This window comes from Miscanthus floridulus, chromosome 3, assembly GCF_019320115.1.
Source record: "Miscanthus floridulus cultivar M001 chromosome 3, ASM1932011v1, whole genome shotgun sequence".
NCBI lineage: Eukaryota > Viridiplantae > Streptophyta > Magnoliopsida > Poales > Poaceae > Miscanthus > Miscanthus floridulus.
In genome coordinates, this window is record NC_089582.1 from 30,559,026 (window position 1) to 30,576,239 (window position 17,214).

Here is a 17,214-nt window from a genome sequence, read left to right on the forward strand (position 1 = left end):
GCTCACTATATATGCAACATATGTCTAGGACCACCCCTTGGTACACCCTCCATGGGCACATGCGGCAAGGGTTGATAAGCTGGCCCTCACCCTCCTAAACTTACAAGGTGGTACTAAACCCATCAACTACAACCACATGTGTGCCACATGGGCTAATTTCACAACTACTATAGGCTACTAAAGGCTAGGGTGTTATGATAGCCCCCAGGCCAGTCAAACCGCCACGGGCCTTGTTCCCTCTAGTACACGGTGGCGACCACACCACAAATACAGTTGGCGCAGTCTTGTAAGACTACAAGCCTCTCTGAGTACAACAACAGTGCACGCAAGCACCTAATGGCAAGAGATATGCAAACCTAATCGAAATATGATAGGAAGGGTTGATGCAACAAGCCAAGATAAAGACAACTCAAGATAATTAGCAAGGGGAACTTATTATTTGATAAAAATATGCTCATGATATGCTTATCTTCCTTTTATTCCAAGGATGTTGACGGTGTTTTGAGTATGTGAAAGTATGACATTTTTACCATCAACACCACCAAAAGTACAAAAACAACATTACATGAAGCATACAACCCAAATACTCCCAGGGGTAAGACTATCCAAATATCTATTGGCACATTGGACGGACCCAATGCCTACATGACTTTGCTTCACCTTGACGCAAGCTTCGCAATGGTACCACGTGTCCTCTAACTCGCCATTCCTGGTTTTGAGGACCAAATCGGTCAAACCCACCGCCGATGGTTTTGATGCCCAAGCCACCAAACCATCCACGCTTGGTTTTGAGGAGCAAACCCTCTTGCACACCCCGCTAGGTGTGACTCACTGATGTCGATGCATATTCGACCTCTACCAAGGTCTGATGCCTCCACCTTTCTTCTTGACTTGATTGACACCACCTTCATCATCACCGATGTAGATGTGTGTCCGACCTCTATCGAGTGCCACAATGCCATCGTCCTCCTCGACTTGGCCAATGTTGTCTTCATCATCCTCTTGTCCACATGTCTTCATGTAGTCTCCATGTGAGCGATACGGACCGTCCATGGCTCCTTGGAACTAGCGGTCCCTTCAGCACCAAGCCTTAACTCTCCCTTCACCACCGCATGGTCCATAGGCACCAAACCTCATGCTTATCCTACACCACTTCATGGTCCATCAGTGCCGAGCCTAGCCTGCCCTTCACTGCTCAGCTGTTGGTCACTATGTCACATCCATACACACATCATGATCCATGAGACATATTGCACAGCACACCCAATATGACATGAATCTACACCTCCAGTTCGCCATTAGCATAATCAAGCACATATGAAATATAAACTCGACTGGGAAAGCTTCAACCTCTCAACTCTTGTGCCAATGATTCATCACACATGGATGAGGCCAAGGTACCTCTCAACTTGGTCTCTCACTTCCTGACCACTGCAAGCCTCACTCTATTGTTGCCACTTGCATGTTCTTCGTACCTAGGGAGGCATGGAATTATCTAATCTAGGTGTATTCTGGTCATTTTAGTTTTGATCAAGAGTAAAATACATTGGCGGACCCTAAACTTGTACGAAGGAGTCATATCAGTCCTAAACTTTCTTTTTTTTATTTCCAGGTCCCTAAACTTGTTTTGGGTCTCAGCATAGGTCCAAACTGGCTTTGACCCACTCCACAAGCCAACTTGGCATGCTGACTTAGTGCTGACGTGGATATGACATATTTGGTCCGCTACCTAAACTTGCATGGTGGTGCTATCAAGGTCCCTAATTAACTTCTAAAATTGCATATTCATGAGCCCAAACATGCTAAACGAGCCACACGAGATACCTAAAACTTACATGATGGTGTCATCTAGGTTCCTACCATAAAAAACTGCAGATGTAGGCCCCTACTTGAAGGTGCTATAATTGTTGGTGGTGCTAGTGCTCAGGCTATGGCGGCACAAGAAAGAGTAGCAGCAACAATGACATAGGAGAGAGCAGGGAAGGAGATTAAAGAGTGTGATTATATTAAATGTAGGTACCACATGACAAAGTGCATAGTCATCAACCATGCACAAGATTTATCACAAATAGTGGTAATTTAGATCTTGTATGATCCGACTACCAAGTTCTGGGGACCTGGATATGCAACATTGGAAGGTAGGGACCCAGATGACACCATTGTGCAAGTTTAGGTACCTATTGTGACTCGAGTAAGTTTTGGGATCTACATATGCAATTTTAGAAGTTATGGACCTATATCGCATTGTTATGTAAGTTTAGTTACTAAATTGAATTGTCACATCCGCATTAGCGCTTAGTCAGAATACCACGTCAACTCGTAGAGTGAGTAAGAGCTCATTTGTACCGGCGCCGAGACCTAGAACAAGTTTAGAGACCTAAAAATTAAAAAATGGAAGTTCGGTACACATGACAAAGTTTAAGGACCATAGGTGTAATATGCTCTTTGATCTAAATAAAACATCTCTAACTTTCCAAAATATAACACTATATAGGTAGTCTTAGTTTTTTTGACAGACACTCAAAAGGGTGTCTCATATCAGATATATATCAATGAAAACAAAGACTATTACAGAAGATGGATAATAAGACATAAAACGGCCTCTAAAAAATAAGAGTACGTAAAAAAAATTGGTCATCTTCTTCCTTCAATCATCTGTTCCTTGCTAGAGTTTGAAAATTGCACTGAGGTAGACGGTAAAGAAAAGGAAGATCTGCAAACATCCTCGCCAAACATGGCTTTAAAGACCGCAAAAGCCACTTGCTGCTGACAACGAGATTTAGTACCCACTGAAAGAATATCGGCTGGAGGAACCCTCCAAGGTACACAAGCATGCAATTCTTCACCATCAAAACAAAGTGTTGAAAATACCGAGGCCTTACTGTCGAATAGACCAAAAGCAGATGTTGAGATCATCGCACGAACTGCCAAGATCTGAAGAGAACCAACGACAAACCATGCTCTCACTGGCCCTTCGACAACGCCGGATCGAACATCGTCGAGGTAGGGAGAGGCCGGAGAGACCTTATTCCAATGCGCCGTCGTCTCCACCACCTCGTCGTTGACACCAGAAACCAAACCCTGCAAGAAACAGAGAACAAACCTAGATCTACGAAGGGGTCGGTTCCCCACTGCTCTAACTATCGGCGTGATCGCCGGATGGGAGAGAGAGAGGATGGGGATCGATGTAGTGACGTAGAGGCCGGTGAGAGGATGCCTCGGGGGAGGAGCAGTTTCCGTAAGGAGTTCCCACCCGTAGGTAGCCTTAGGGCTGTTTGGATTCACCCCTCTAAATCCTTTAGACCTCTAAACTTTAGAGCTAAAGTCTCAAAAGAGGTGGTCTAAACTTAGCTCTAAACTTTAGCCTATCTCGTGTTTAAGCTTTAGAGCTTAAAACTGAGATAAAGTGCTCTAAAGTTTTTAGAGCTCTAAAGTTCAGAGGAGGGGGGCTCCAAACAGACCCTTAGTGTTGTATACTACTTATTAGTCAAACGTCTTTGGAGTACGTATTTATTCTACTTGCAGAACTCGTTGTTTGAGTCAGAGTTTTTTCTTTGAAGTGTGCGATCCCATCCTTGAGATTACAACTTGACCCCAAAGATAATTACTCACTCCGTTTTATATTATAGGTCGAGTTATTTAAATAAAAATCGCTTTTTCGATAACTTTTCTTTGCACACTATAAAGAGTTGCTTTACAGCTTTGAATTAAAATAAAGAATATCTATATTTAGAGATCCATTTAAAGTGACTTTTGAAGAGTCTCTATTCTATTAAATTAAAAAGGATATAAAGAGGGCATGTAAAGAGACTCTTGTAACTAGAAAAACTGTGTTAATAAATGAGAAATGTCCAATATGTCCTTCGGGCAACTAGCAACTTCCCCCTCCGAGTTCCTACCCGGCACATCCTACTTCCTCTTCCTGGCGAGACCGCCACCGCAACCAACCTCGTGTTTCCCCTCCCCCCTCCCCCCTCCGGCTCTCCCCCCTCCTCCCCGGCACGCCTAATCCGACGCTGACGCTGGCACCGCTGCCACAGTCTTCTTTCGGTCACCTCCTCTGTTTCATCCAAACAAACAAAAACGATTTACGGATCTTAACCTCCCATCGGCCTTCAGTTCGTCTGTACCGCGCGCTGACGCCACGGACGGCGGCCACCGTTGCCACCGATGCCTGTTAAAACCTCCTCGGTAGGGTCGTGTTCATATCTGCCTCCTCTGCCCTCTCCCTGTTATTTTCTGCTTCCGTTTTGTTATCTGGTAGCTTATTTGTTTCCTTGCCGTGGCAGTTGATTGTTCAAAACCTTGCGGGGATCGTCGCAGCTGACTGAGAGAGGCCAAGGTCAATTAATTAGCACCTTGACTCAAATAAAATGTGTAAATTGGAGAACACCGTTCAATTGGACTTGTTCTAGTATTGTTTGGTTGTTGATATTAGAGCTCGAATTTGTGTTTCTTTCATTGGCATATTTGCAGTGGTTCTTTGATTGGGGGAAATTTAACATTCACAAAGAATTGTTTCATGTGCTGATTAGATATGTAGTTGTTCTTTCCTTTTAATAATTTATAGATAGACTAACTACTGCTGGGAAGGCAGTGGATGTTTATCCGTGTTCTGTGCTCGCTCTGAGCTTTCAGCCACCACTCATACTTTGCTGCATTTGCAACAGCAGGAAAGAGATTGCAGTATTGAAGAGTGTAGAGAAGGAGAAGATGGAGCTTGTGGTGGGTGCTTCGGATGCCACCATGAAATCTCTCCTGGGCAAGCTGGGAGGCCTCCTTGCCCAGGAGTACACGTACTCTGATCCGTGGCGTACGAGGTGACATTCAGTACATCACCGACGAGCTCGCCACCATGCTGGCATTCCTTGGTGACGTAGGCTCGACCCAAGAGGACCACGACCTCCGGATCAAGAACTGGATGAAGCAGATCCGTGACATGGCATATGACATGGAAGACTGCATCGATGATTTCGCCCACCGCCTACCTCACGATCCCCTCAGCGATACAATATGCTCCTTCATAGTGACGAGAATCTACGAGCTGCGGACGTTTTGGCCTCGCCGTCAAATTGCTTCCAAGATTGCTGAGCTCAAGGTTAGGGCGCAGCACATTGCTGAGCGGCGAGGTAGATCTGGAGTTGACAGCCCAGGCAGAAAAGACGGCAGCAGCCCCGGAGCGGGAGCAACCCATGCTCTTACGTCTGGCATTGGTGAACATCTGATGCCCAACCGTCAGCTTATCCACACGCTGAATCCTGAGGGAGTGGACGAGGACATGAAGGAGCTTAAGACTTGGATGGAAAACGAGGATAAACATTCTGATCCAGCTGTTCTGTCCATAGTCGGATTCGGTGGGGTGGGAAAGACCACCATTGCCACCAAACTGTATCGGGATTTCGGGAAAGAATTCGACTGCCGAGCGTTGGTCACGGTGTCACAATACTATGATGAAGATCAAGTCCTCATGGATATTCTGGGTCAAATCAAGCCACGGGACGGAGATGAAGAGCAACAAGACCGCAAAACAGGGGTACCGGCAGAGAAGAACCTAGCTGCTGGCACGAAAGAAGGCTTAGTGAAGCGGCTTGTGCCACTCCTCTCTGGTCGCAGGGAGCAAGGCAATGATGGCAGCACTCATGGGGGTGACCCACTTATTGAAGTAAAGCCACGGGACAGCAAGCAGGAGCGACAAGACCGCAACACAGGGACACCTGCAGAGAAGAACCTAGCTGCTGGCATCAAACCGGGCCTAGCGAAGCGGCTTGTGCCACTGTTCCGTGGTCACAGCAAGCAAGGCAATGATGGCGGCACTCGATGGACGCAGAGCAAGATAGACAACATGAACCGTGACCAACTTATTGAAGAACTGCGATCGCGCCTGCAAGGAAAGAGGTACTCAAAACCAATGCTTTGCTTTTAGTAGCCATATTTCAGACTGCGCGCTGAAATTTTGGTATATACACACAAAGTGACTAAACATTGTGATATTTTAGCTTTTTTCAACACTTAAAATCTTAGATGAAGCTCGGATTACCATCACCACAGCCGAACTTAGGGCCAAGAGTTATTGAAATTGAAACCCATACGAAATACAAAATAAATAGCACCAATAATTGTAGTAAATGTGTTGATTCTCACAATAATTAGAAACATCTACTTGATAGACTCTAACCGTCATCATCAATAATATGCATTGGACCTATTATGTTTCCTAAAAAATTACACACCTTCATAAATTAATTTGCAACAAAATTGAACATATTGAAAAACTAAAGGTATATGTCCTTTAAATTAAGTCTAGTCTGGTATGGAAAATAATTCAATAACTTATAGAATGCCATATATGTGTTTCTATATTTCACATTTCTACTACTATTAAATACTCCATGACAATGCTTTGCTATTAATTAGGGTGTGTTTGGATTGAGGGTGCATCCGGGTTGGAGTGGATTGGACCCAATTTTCATGTTGTTTGGTTTCGAATCCACCAGATCTAGGTGAAACCTACGAGGATATATTCGCACTAGATGCGGGTTTGATTCATCCAGCCAAAGCGAGGAAACCGAGCCAACCCATTTGAACTAACGTCGTCTCTGCCTTCTTTCTCTGGCTGCACAGGCACTGGACGGGAGGGCGCTGGACGGGGCTGCACGAGTGTGGAGTGGCACGACGCTTCTCCATTGGGTCCGGACAGTGCCATGGCACGGCGCAGCAGGGTAGCATGAGCGTGGGGCGGGCGTTGGGCAGCGCAGCGCTGGGCGGCAGTGCTGAGGTGGGGTGGTGTGAGGTTGCGGTGGGGCCTGGGATGTGTTGGTCTACATATGTTGTGTGGTGCTCTGCTCGACGGGAGGTGGAAGAAGGTGTAATGGCTGGCATTGCGGGCCCCATGATGACAGCTGGGTCCCATGGCTAATAGTAGCTAACAGTATTTAAAATGCCATCCATGTCAACCCACTTAATCACTCAAACCAAATAAAAAATTGGAATGGTTCCAACCCTCAAACTAAACACGAGATGGGTCCAAGCCAACCCTTGAAACTAGGACAGATCCAATCCATTCCACATAATTTCGAAACCAAACACACTTAGTAGCCATTGTGGTATGTGTATATACATATGAAATGACTGAATATTATGATATTCAGATCCTGTTTGGATCTCATGAAGGTCTAAAATCTAATTGAGTACTAAACTTGAGGCCATTTTAATACATTTGTGTGGCCTAGCTAAGTAGTTAAACTAATCTTCTTCTGGGGTTAGCTAATAAACTTTAGACAGTACTTAAGACCATTGTTCGTCTAAATAGTCGTTTAGTCCATTTACACGCCGTTTAAACGCTACACAACGGTACACCATTTGTTTGATTGGTCATTTAGCCTATTTAAATGACCGTTTATATTAGCCCGTTGAAGTGGCCATTTAGGCTGAATAATGGCTAAATAATAAGTGATCTCTGTTTAACATTTAGGATAACTTTGCTTAAGACTAACTGTTTGAAACCACAAGAGCTAAAATTTAGTGGCTACAATTTAAATCGTGGGATCCAGAAAGGGTTTAAACTTTTCAACACTTAGGCGAAGCTCGAATTACTATAGCGAGGCATATACTGATTATCCACGCACAAAACTTAGAGCAAAGACAATACCGACACCAAATACAAAAAACAGTAGCACGAATAATTATAGTAAAGAATTTGGCGATTCTCATAATAATTACAAATACCCGTCCTTTAATTTGGAGTACTCCAATCCTCATTGAGACAATATCCGATGGATCTATTCAATTTTCTAAAAAATGCCTATCTTCATAATTATAAAAAATACATAATGTAATAATTCCTTAAATTTGGATCTATATTATCCACATCCACCATTACGATTTCAACATGTGCCCCAGTGTATGTTGAAATGACTATTTTTATGCCATAGTAGGACTAAGGCCCTGTTTGGTTCGGCTTTTGGCTTTGGCTTTTGGCCCCAAAAGCCAAAAGCCCAACCAAAGGGGCTGCTTTTGGAGGGTGCTTTTTCAGAAGCAGCTGCTTTTCCGTAGTTCATTTTTGAAAGCTGGGTTGACCCTGCTTTTGGCTTTTGGCTTTCTGCTTTTCGAAATTGGTGGAATAAAAAGCTCTTCCATAGTTGTTTCAAGAGAGATAAAGATAAAAGGTATATTTTATACTTGTTTAACCAAACAGCTTTCAGCTTTTCTACAGCTCACAGCCCACAGCAGCTTTTCCACAGCTCACAGCCCACAACAGCTTTTTCCCACAGCCACAGCTCAACCAAACAGGGCCTAAGGCTCTTTTTGCTTGGGTTTCTTGGGAGCTTTTGTACATCAGCTTTTGGACCTTCCAAAAGCCAGAAAGCTCATGGAAGCCAAAAGCTAGAAGCTCATTATAGTGAGCTTTTGGGCTATTTGGCTTATGGGAGTTGTTCGGCTTTTGAAAGGTCTAAAAGCTAGTAGTCTAAAAGTGACAAAAACTCAAACAAACAAGGTCTAAGTGTGTAGCCTATGACCTAAAAACTATGTATTAGTAAAATACAAATGGAAAATTTTGAAAAGATTCAATAAGCACTAGAGTCAATTTAGAACATGAATAAACATTGAAAGCCAAAATATATATTCATGATGTCATAGAAAAGGATAAAATGAGAACTGATCCAACTTGAGCTTGTGTTTCAACTAAACACATACTAAAGAACCAAAGAGGTGTAATACAAAGGATAACAACATATACCTCAATATAACTAATTAGAAACCCTCCATGAAGCCTCCACACATCAATTCTAATAAACTAGGAGAATACCTCGCGCGTTGCTGCGGGGATTCCAGATAATTTAAAAAGAAATTAGACTATTTATATTTATAGTTATATGAATGAAACTATCTTTAATTAATTTTGGTGACACATCGACGTGGACAGCTAAATGCATGTTAGTGGATGAAGAGATAACTATCATAATTACATGTGCTAGTTGGCTATAATTGCAAGTTCTAGTGTATTGTTGATGTGGATAGCTTGCATGTTGAGATAAATCTCTAGTGGGGTTTAGCTTTATAAGAGTACTACAAGAATACCCCGAGCATTGCTGTGGAAATTGCGGATGGTTTAGAATGAAACTATACTATATATAATTACTTATACGAAGGAATAAACTATTATAAATTAATGCTAGTGGATTACGTGGCACGTTGACATGGACAACGAAATGCTTATGTCTTGCTGACATGGACTTCACAATTGCATATGCTAGTGGATATTAATTGCATGTGATAGTGCATTGCTGAGGTGGACAGCTTGCATGTTGAGAGAAATTGTTAATGGGGTAAATTAATGCTAGTGGATTACGTGGCATGTTGACATGGACAACGAAATGCTTATATGTCTTGCTGACATGGACTTCATAATTGCATATGCTAGTGGATTTTAATTGCACGTGATAGTGCATTGTTGAGGTAGACAGCTTGCATGTTGAGAGAAATTGCTAGTGGGGTTTAGCAATTTAAGATACTAGAAGTATACCCCGTGCGATGCTGCGGGAATGGCAGATTAGTGGATTACGTAGTATAATGACGTGGACAACAAAATGCTTATATGTCTTGCTGATGTGGACACCATAGTTGCATGTGCTAGTGGATTTTAATTGTATGTGATAGTGCATTGCCTAGTTTAATAGCTTGTAAGTTGAGATAAATAGTTATTGGGCTTTTGCTTAGTCGATTTTAATTGTTTGCCTAGTTGGATAGCTTGCATGTTGAGAAAAATAGCTAGTGGAATTTTGCTTTATAAGAGTATAAGATATAGATGTGTTCGAAAAAAGAAAATTCTAAAAGTTCTCATTGTAATCTGAAACATCTAGCCATTAATTCAATCAACTCTAGTCATGACATATAATAATAGTCAATGGATATATATTCCATTTCAAAAATAGTTATCCAATCTACCATTACGATAAAAACGTAATTATCAAAACATGAATATCCCCCTAAATCTATGAGTAAGCCACCAACCTCTCCTAATATAAAAATAATAATTTATAGTAACTCATAAACTTGAATTACATATCTTTCCATTATGAAAGATAATACAAAGTAGCATCTTTAATTTGCTTCTAAATTATCCACATCTGCCATTATAAAGATAAGCATAAACATCCCTCAAATACACGTCTAGTTACATATGAGCTATTATTAAAAATAATTAAATGGCCATAAAGTACACTATATATGTTATAAATTACCTAGTTCTACCACTTTTAGAAAATGAAAAGAGACAGTAAAGATAATCATTTTGATTAATTCACGCTAAATTTATCCATGAACTTTTTAGTACTTGTATGTAACTTAGGATTTTAAGACCGTGAACGAGTAAAGTTGATGTGCCATTTTAGCAATATGATGCAATGTATATACAATGTTTTTAAATAATTATGGTAGGCGAGATGCTAGACAAAACAATCTTTATTAAGATGCTATGTTGTTACGTGATTGCGAGTGAAAGGAAAGTGACACCGTAAGAGGGAAAAGGGGTGAATTAGGGTGACTTAAAAACTATGACCAACTTGGCACATATAAAAATCTATAGATGTGCCCTAGTTTTTTCAATATCTTGCAATCTCTACTGTACAAACATTTTAGACGGTACTCCCTTTGTCATGTAATTTAGTGCATTCTAAAAATCTTAGGACAGATTAAGAGAGGACACAAAAGACGCATGTGCCCTCACTTTGTTTCCTAATAAGACGCTATCATCAACACGATTACTGGTGATTGATTGATAAATGGAAAGTATTTAATGCAAATCTGGTTTCTGTCTTCTAGAATACGTTATATTTGAGGACAATTTTTGAATCCTAGAATGCGCTATATTACAGGATGGAGGGAGTAGGTTCCAATGCAATGCTATCAACTAAACTTGCAATTCTAGTAAACCTAAAGCCATTTAAACAACACGGCTAAAGCCATTTAAACAACACGGTGCAAGAAAGTAACATCTAATATAAATAGGGTAGTAGAGGATGCAAACTCGATTTCATACGACAACTACAACTGATGTATATGAAATCATAGGCTTTCCACTATTCTTCGTTAGAAATCCGAGCAAGGTCAAGCTCCTAGTCAAATAACTCCATGGATAGCCAATGTTCCTACCACACGCTTATGTAGGTCTCATCATCCTTACCTCTATTAGATTACTCCGTCATCTTCACTCCATAAAGCTTCGGTCATAGCGAGCACCCTAGGGGCTAGTTTTAGTTTCTTTCTTTTCGGTTGTCGGTCAGGTTCCTTCTCATATATGGCATCTCGCTATGGATGACTTAGGAATGTAACTTGCTTCTTCTACTTAATAATGAAATACATGTGAAGTCATGTTCTCGAAAAAAATAAAGCTTCGGTCAAAATGCCAAAGGCCTCTCAATAATTGATGGAGTGGCTCGCAAGAATTACATTCCCCGGATTAGAACACCTGGTGCATGCATATTGGTAAGGAAAGAGTTGTGCAAACATCAACTAAGTTTAGGGTAACTCCTAAAGCAACACGCTAAGTGGCTCACACAAGCACTAATTTCCTCAATCTTATCTTAAACACTTTGGTTGATAGAGCTCTCAATTATAAGTGGGAACCATGCCTATAATCTTGTCTACAATGTCAGTACTAGGGAAGAAGGTCAACCAAAGCAATGCGGGGTGGGTGGCTGCCAGCACTAGGGAGAAAGGGTGCAAGGTGAGTTCGCTGCTGTCGCTAGGAGGTAGGGGCGTTGCGCTCGGCTGCTATAGTTGGCCACGCAGCCCGTAGCCCATTGGCCTGGCCCAAAGCCCACTTTTTTGGCCTGGCCCGGTGGAGCAAGCCTTGCCTAGGCCGCTCCCTAGGCACGTCGGGTGGCATGTCCTAGCCCTCTATTCAACGAGAGGCCCTTTAGCGTCCCGCCAGATGAGGAGGGTATATAACCCACCTTTCCTTGTCCTAACCCAAGAGCCAATTCCCCCACGCTGTGCTGCACTCGCCTCTCTGAGTCTCTCTTCTCGCCATTCCTCCTCCTCCATGCCCCCAAAGCAGCATCCTCGAGCACGACAGTCGGCATCTCCACGCCCCCCATGCGGCTGGCCTTGAGCGGTAGTGGCGCCCACCTCCTCCACGCCCCCACGCGCAGCCACACCCGAGCATGGCGTCCTGGAGCACAGTGGCCTCGAGCAGCAGCGGCCAGCTCCTCCCAGCTCCACGGCTTGCCTACTGCTGCGGTGTTGCAGTGCTGCTCCTCAGGGGCAAGTGCGCCGGAGGCTGCTGCCACCACCCTCGGCCTCCCCTTTCCTCTCTCTATTGGCATTTAGTGGGCCTTAGGCTAGCCTAACCTGTTGGTCGTGCCGTGCTTTTTGGGCTAGCCCGGCACAAGAAATGGCCCGACCTGTTGGCTGTGGCGTGCTTAAAATCAAGACAGGTGGCTCCACGGAAACTTAAAATGTGTGTTGTTGTGTTTTATAGCTGATATGGACAAAATTATAGAGAGAAAGCCTTCTACCAATTGTAGCTGCCCTTAGTCAAATTCATTTTTAGTATCATCACTGTCGCACTATACTAGTCGTCGTTGCTCTGTGATATTGTCCGAGTCACAGTGTAGTCCGTTCTTTTCCGTAAGGATATACCCAAGTAGGCTATTTTCATTATATAGAAACTAATTTTAGAGGTACCCTCCTTTTTAAACCAGCTCATAACTAAAACAATTTGATTTTTAGAGACGGCTAATCTTTTTAGCTACTTTTATAAATACCTTGTATTTTTAGAGGCGCATGTAAAGCATATCCGCCTCTGAAATATCATTTTTAGAGTTGGCAAGGCTTTCCGGTGACCTTCGAAAATGGAGGCATTTCTAGAAGCGCAACTTTCTCTAGAAATAGATTTGTAGATATGGTTGGTAATTTGGCTTGCCTCTAAAATAGACGCAAATTAATAAGATTCATAACTTTTTTCAGATCAAGTGATGTGAACACAAAGTTTATATCAAACTTACAGTACTCGAAGAGATCTACAATTTTGTACTTGACGATGTTTGCAGTTTTTATAATTTGAAATTCAATATAGTACATTTTTTGGAGCACCTTGGACCCCACTTTTCACTTTCTGCTTTTTCTAAATGGGTGCAAATATAGAAAAGTTTCACAGTTGTTTTAAGAGAGATAACCAAACAAGTTAAAGCTCACAGCTCACAGCTGAACCAAACACATCATTAGTGCAGTGGTAATAAAATAACCCACGAGGCCTAAGGTACGGTCTTGAGTTTGATCCCCTTGGTCACACACATGTATTTCGTATGTCTTGAGTTTGATCCTCTCGGCCTTTCGAGTGAAAATTGCGTGATTGGAGATGCACGGGCGCGTGGGGTGGCTGGTGTGTCTCTCCTATGTTAATACAATTTTTTTGCCTTTTTTTTGCCAGATTACAAATTCTAGAAAACGATTGCTAGACACAACTAAGTTTGGGCACGTCTTTAGAGATCGGTTTCCAACCTTCCTGCAGTAGTGTTCTCTCTATTTCTTAATTTTAATATGAGGATGCCTAGCCTGTTATACCAACGAGGAGTTGCTCAAAATAGCAATCCTTTAAGTGAATCAAATATATACCACATTAGTTTTACAAAAAAGAAATTTAGGAGGAACTATATATTCTATGAGTAAAGCCGACATAAATATCTATCGGACACATAAATCTAGCTGGTCACGACTTCTCATGCAAAAGACAAATAAGCTAGAACGTTTTTCTCACTTTGTATTTTTGGCTTTTCTTCACAGGTATATCCTCTTGAATGATGACATATGGTCTGTCGAAACATGGGAGAACATTAGAAATTGGTTGCCGCATGAAAAAGACAGTAAAGGCAGTAAAGTAATTGTGACTAGATTTCAAGCTGTTGGTGCTGCGTGCTCAGGAAGAGATGGAACTGATCGTCTGCATACCGTGAATGTTCTTAGTGAGCCCAAGTCCAAAAGTCTATTTGATCAGAGTGTTTCTGAATCCCAAAGCAACGGCAGCGAAAAAGAGAAGGTCCATGAGGAGATATGGAAGTATTGTGGGGGGCTGCCTTTGGCCATAGTAACCATGGCTGGCCTTGTGGCCTGCAAGGACCAATCCAAAACCAACGACCATTATAGTAAACTTAACAAATTATTTCCAGAGCAGGTGGCTCGCCTTACCCTAGAAGATGTCACAAAGATACTCGATTATTGCTTCAATGACTTGCCAGCAGATCTCAAGACCTGCTCATTGTACTTGAGCATATTTCCCAAGGGTTCAAAAATTAGTAAGAAGCGTCTGACCAGGAGATGGATATCTGAATCTTTTGTCACTGAGAAGCAAGGGAAGAGTGCAGAGGAAGTTGCAGAAATATACTTTAATCAACTCATAAGAAGGAAGATAATACGTCCTGTGGATCACAGCAGCAATGGAAATGTAAAATCCTTTAAAGTTCATGACATGATTCTTGAGTATATTGTGTCCAAGTCAAGCGAAGAGAACTTTATTACTGTTGTTGGCGGCCATTGGATGATGCCAACTCCTAGCAACAAAGTCCGTCGACTCTCCATGCAAAGCAGTGGTTCCAAGGATTGGAATTCAACAAAAGGCATGAACTTGTCTCAAGTGCGGTCACTGACAGTGTTTGGAAGCCAGAACGGACGACTTACTTTCCATTCATTCGATAATAGAATAATTCAAGTGCTGGACCTTGAGGGTTGGAAGGGTATGAAAGATAAATATCTGAATGACATATGTAAAATGCTAGTGCTCAAGTATTTGAGCCTCCGACGAACAGAGGTTCATGAGATTCCATCGAAGATTGAGAAGCTCCAGTATCTGGAAACTCTTGACATAAGGGAGACACGAGTTGAGGTGCTTCCCAGAGCGTTTGGCCAGCTCAAACGTCTTCGTAGCTTGCTTCGAGGGAGTAAAAACCCAAAGAAGGCGTTGAAGTTGCCACTTGAGAAGAATAAGGAGCCCATGAAAGCACTTCGTGTACTGTCAGGGATTGAGATCAATAAGGACTCAGCAGCTATAGCAAGCCTTCATCAGCTCAAGGGGCTAAAAAAGCTTGCCATTTACAAGCTCAACATACAGGAGGGTGATCAGCTATTCAAACAATTACTCTCCTCTATTGAGTATCTCTCTAGCTGTGGTCTGCAGATTCTGGCAATCCATGATGAGGGCTCTGACTTTATCAACAAACTGGACTCCATGTCCACTCCTCCAGGATACCTCGTTGGGCTGGAGCTGTCTGGCAAGATGCAAAAGCCACCCGAGTGGATTATAGAACTCAAAAATCTCTACAAACTAACACTTTCTGTGACAGTTCTTCGGACCAAAACTTTCCTGCTCATCAAGGACCTGCCCAAACTATTCAGTCTCACCTTTACCCTCACTGCAGGGAAGGATGATCGAGACATAGTGGACATCCTTGAGGAAAATAAACTGCTTACTGATAGGGAGATCATTGTTCCACCTGGAGGATTCGAGAGTCTAAAGCTGCTTCGCTTCTTTGCAACTCTCGTGCCAAGGCTGAGCTTTGCAGTTACAAAAGAAGACGTAATGCCAGCACTTGAGAGGATTGATATGAGATTTCAAGCCTTCGAAGGGATTTATGGCATTGAGACTCATAAAAGTCTCCAAGAGTTGCATCTCAGTGTTGGTAATCAAGCAGATGAAGTAACTAAGTTCTTGGTAGAAGAATTGAAGGGCAATGCCAACCGCAACTATTTAGATGACAAATATGCAAAGAAGTGGCCAAAAATAATCAGTGATTGAAGATATTCGAGGATGCCATTGTCTTTCCGTTCAGGTGCATCATCTGGTACTGTATTCTTATGTGGAGGCTATTTTTGGTGATCTACTCCAGCTGGTCACCATCACTCTGTTTTTCGTTTTCGTTTCAGAGTCTGTCGGTCTGTCTTTCCCTTTCAGTTTGAGAGTTTCAGTTTCGTCAGTTTTGTCAGTCGAATTCTTGTAAGCCTGACGCATGTGATTAGTTCATGCGGAGGCACGTCCGAGTCCTGCGAGGCTCATGCATGGTCATGGGATGGCATGATCATAGTGACGCTCGTGCCTCGCAGTCAGGAGAATAGCTCCTTGGAAGTTTCCTTTATATTGCAAGATAAACAACCGAAAACGCTGCCAGTTGACAGCACCAAAAACACCGAGAGCATTCAAGCTTTTCTGAGTGTGTGTCGTTTCCAGTTCGCCGGCAGTGAGAAATCCCCGGCGATCCCAAACAATTTCATCAAATCTATTGCCCTATTGCGGGCTGAACAAAAACACTGCATCTATGCCTACATTGCAACCTACAAATATTATTCATTATTGTAATTTGTAATTTTGTGGTACTATTGCATCCATTATTGATGTACTTAATTACATCATTTTATTTCTGATATCTCTTTGGATTGTGCATATTTTCTTTTGCCATATGTAAACCCTATATTTAAATAAATTGCATCACATGGTTGAGGCTGTTGCTGTATGCTGAACCAATCGTAATGGAGGATTGACATGACGCAATTACACTTGCCCAAGTTGCTTGCGATTTAAAAAGTGTAGACCGCCTTCAAATGCACTTTTCCCCTATGTATATTTTTCTTAATAACTAGGTATGAGATTGGCAAATAAAGAGCACGAATTAGTTAGTCTCTGTCTAGTTATTCTATGCAAGATCACTACTACTGAAATCATTTTTCAGTATGGTTTTCACCGCGGGTTCAGCTAGAACCGGTGGTGGTATTCTTCACCACCGGTTTGAAAGAAGAAGGCTTGCAGTAGAACCAACAACCTGTGGTGAAAATTGTTTTCACTGCCGAGTTGGTGGATGATTGATCGGTGAAAATTGTGGTGGTTATCAAGTTAGGGGTGAAAACAATTTTTTACTAGGGTTGGGTAAAATACCTGATATTCAATCCTTGAATTACCCAAACCCTAGCCCGAAATACCCGATCATAATTTTGGATAGTAACTATAAAAATCTGAATTTAGAGCATCTCCAATAGATTCTAAAAAAACATCTGGTAAATTAATGAGTTTTCCAAGTGACTAAAAAAAGTTTGATGCATATTTGTTGGCTTCCTCCAACAGTTTTCAAAATCTCTCTCATAAAAGATAGAAGGTAATTTTACATCAGTAATCCCAAACTATTTTTAAATCGCTGCAACCACTTTTATACTTTTTCTCTCTTATACAAT

At 42.2% G+C, this 17,214-nt stretch overlaps 1 pseudogene; it reads left to right on the forward strand.

The window, feature by feature from the left end:
• Positions 1-3,958: 3,958 nt before the first annotated feature.
• LOC136541533 (disease resistance protein Pik-2-like) lies at positions 3,959-16,099 on the forward strand (annotated as a pseudogene).
• Positions 16,100-17,214: the final 1,115 nt, after the last annotated feature.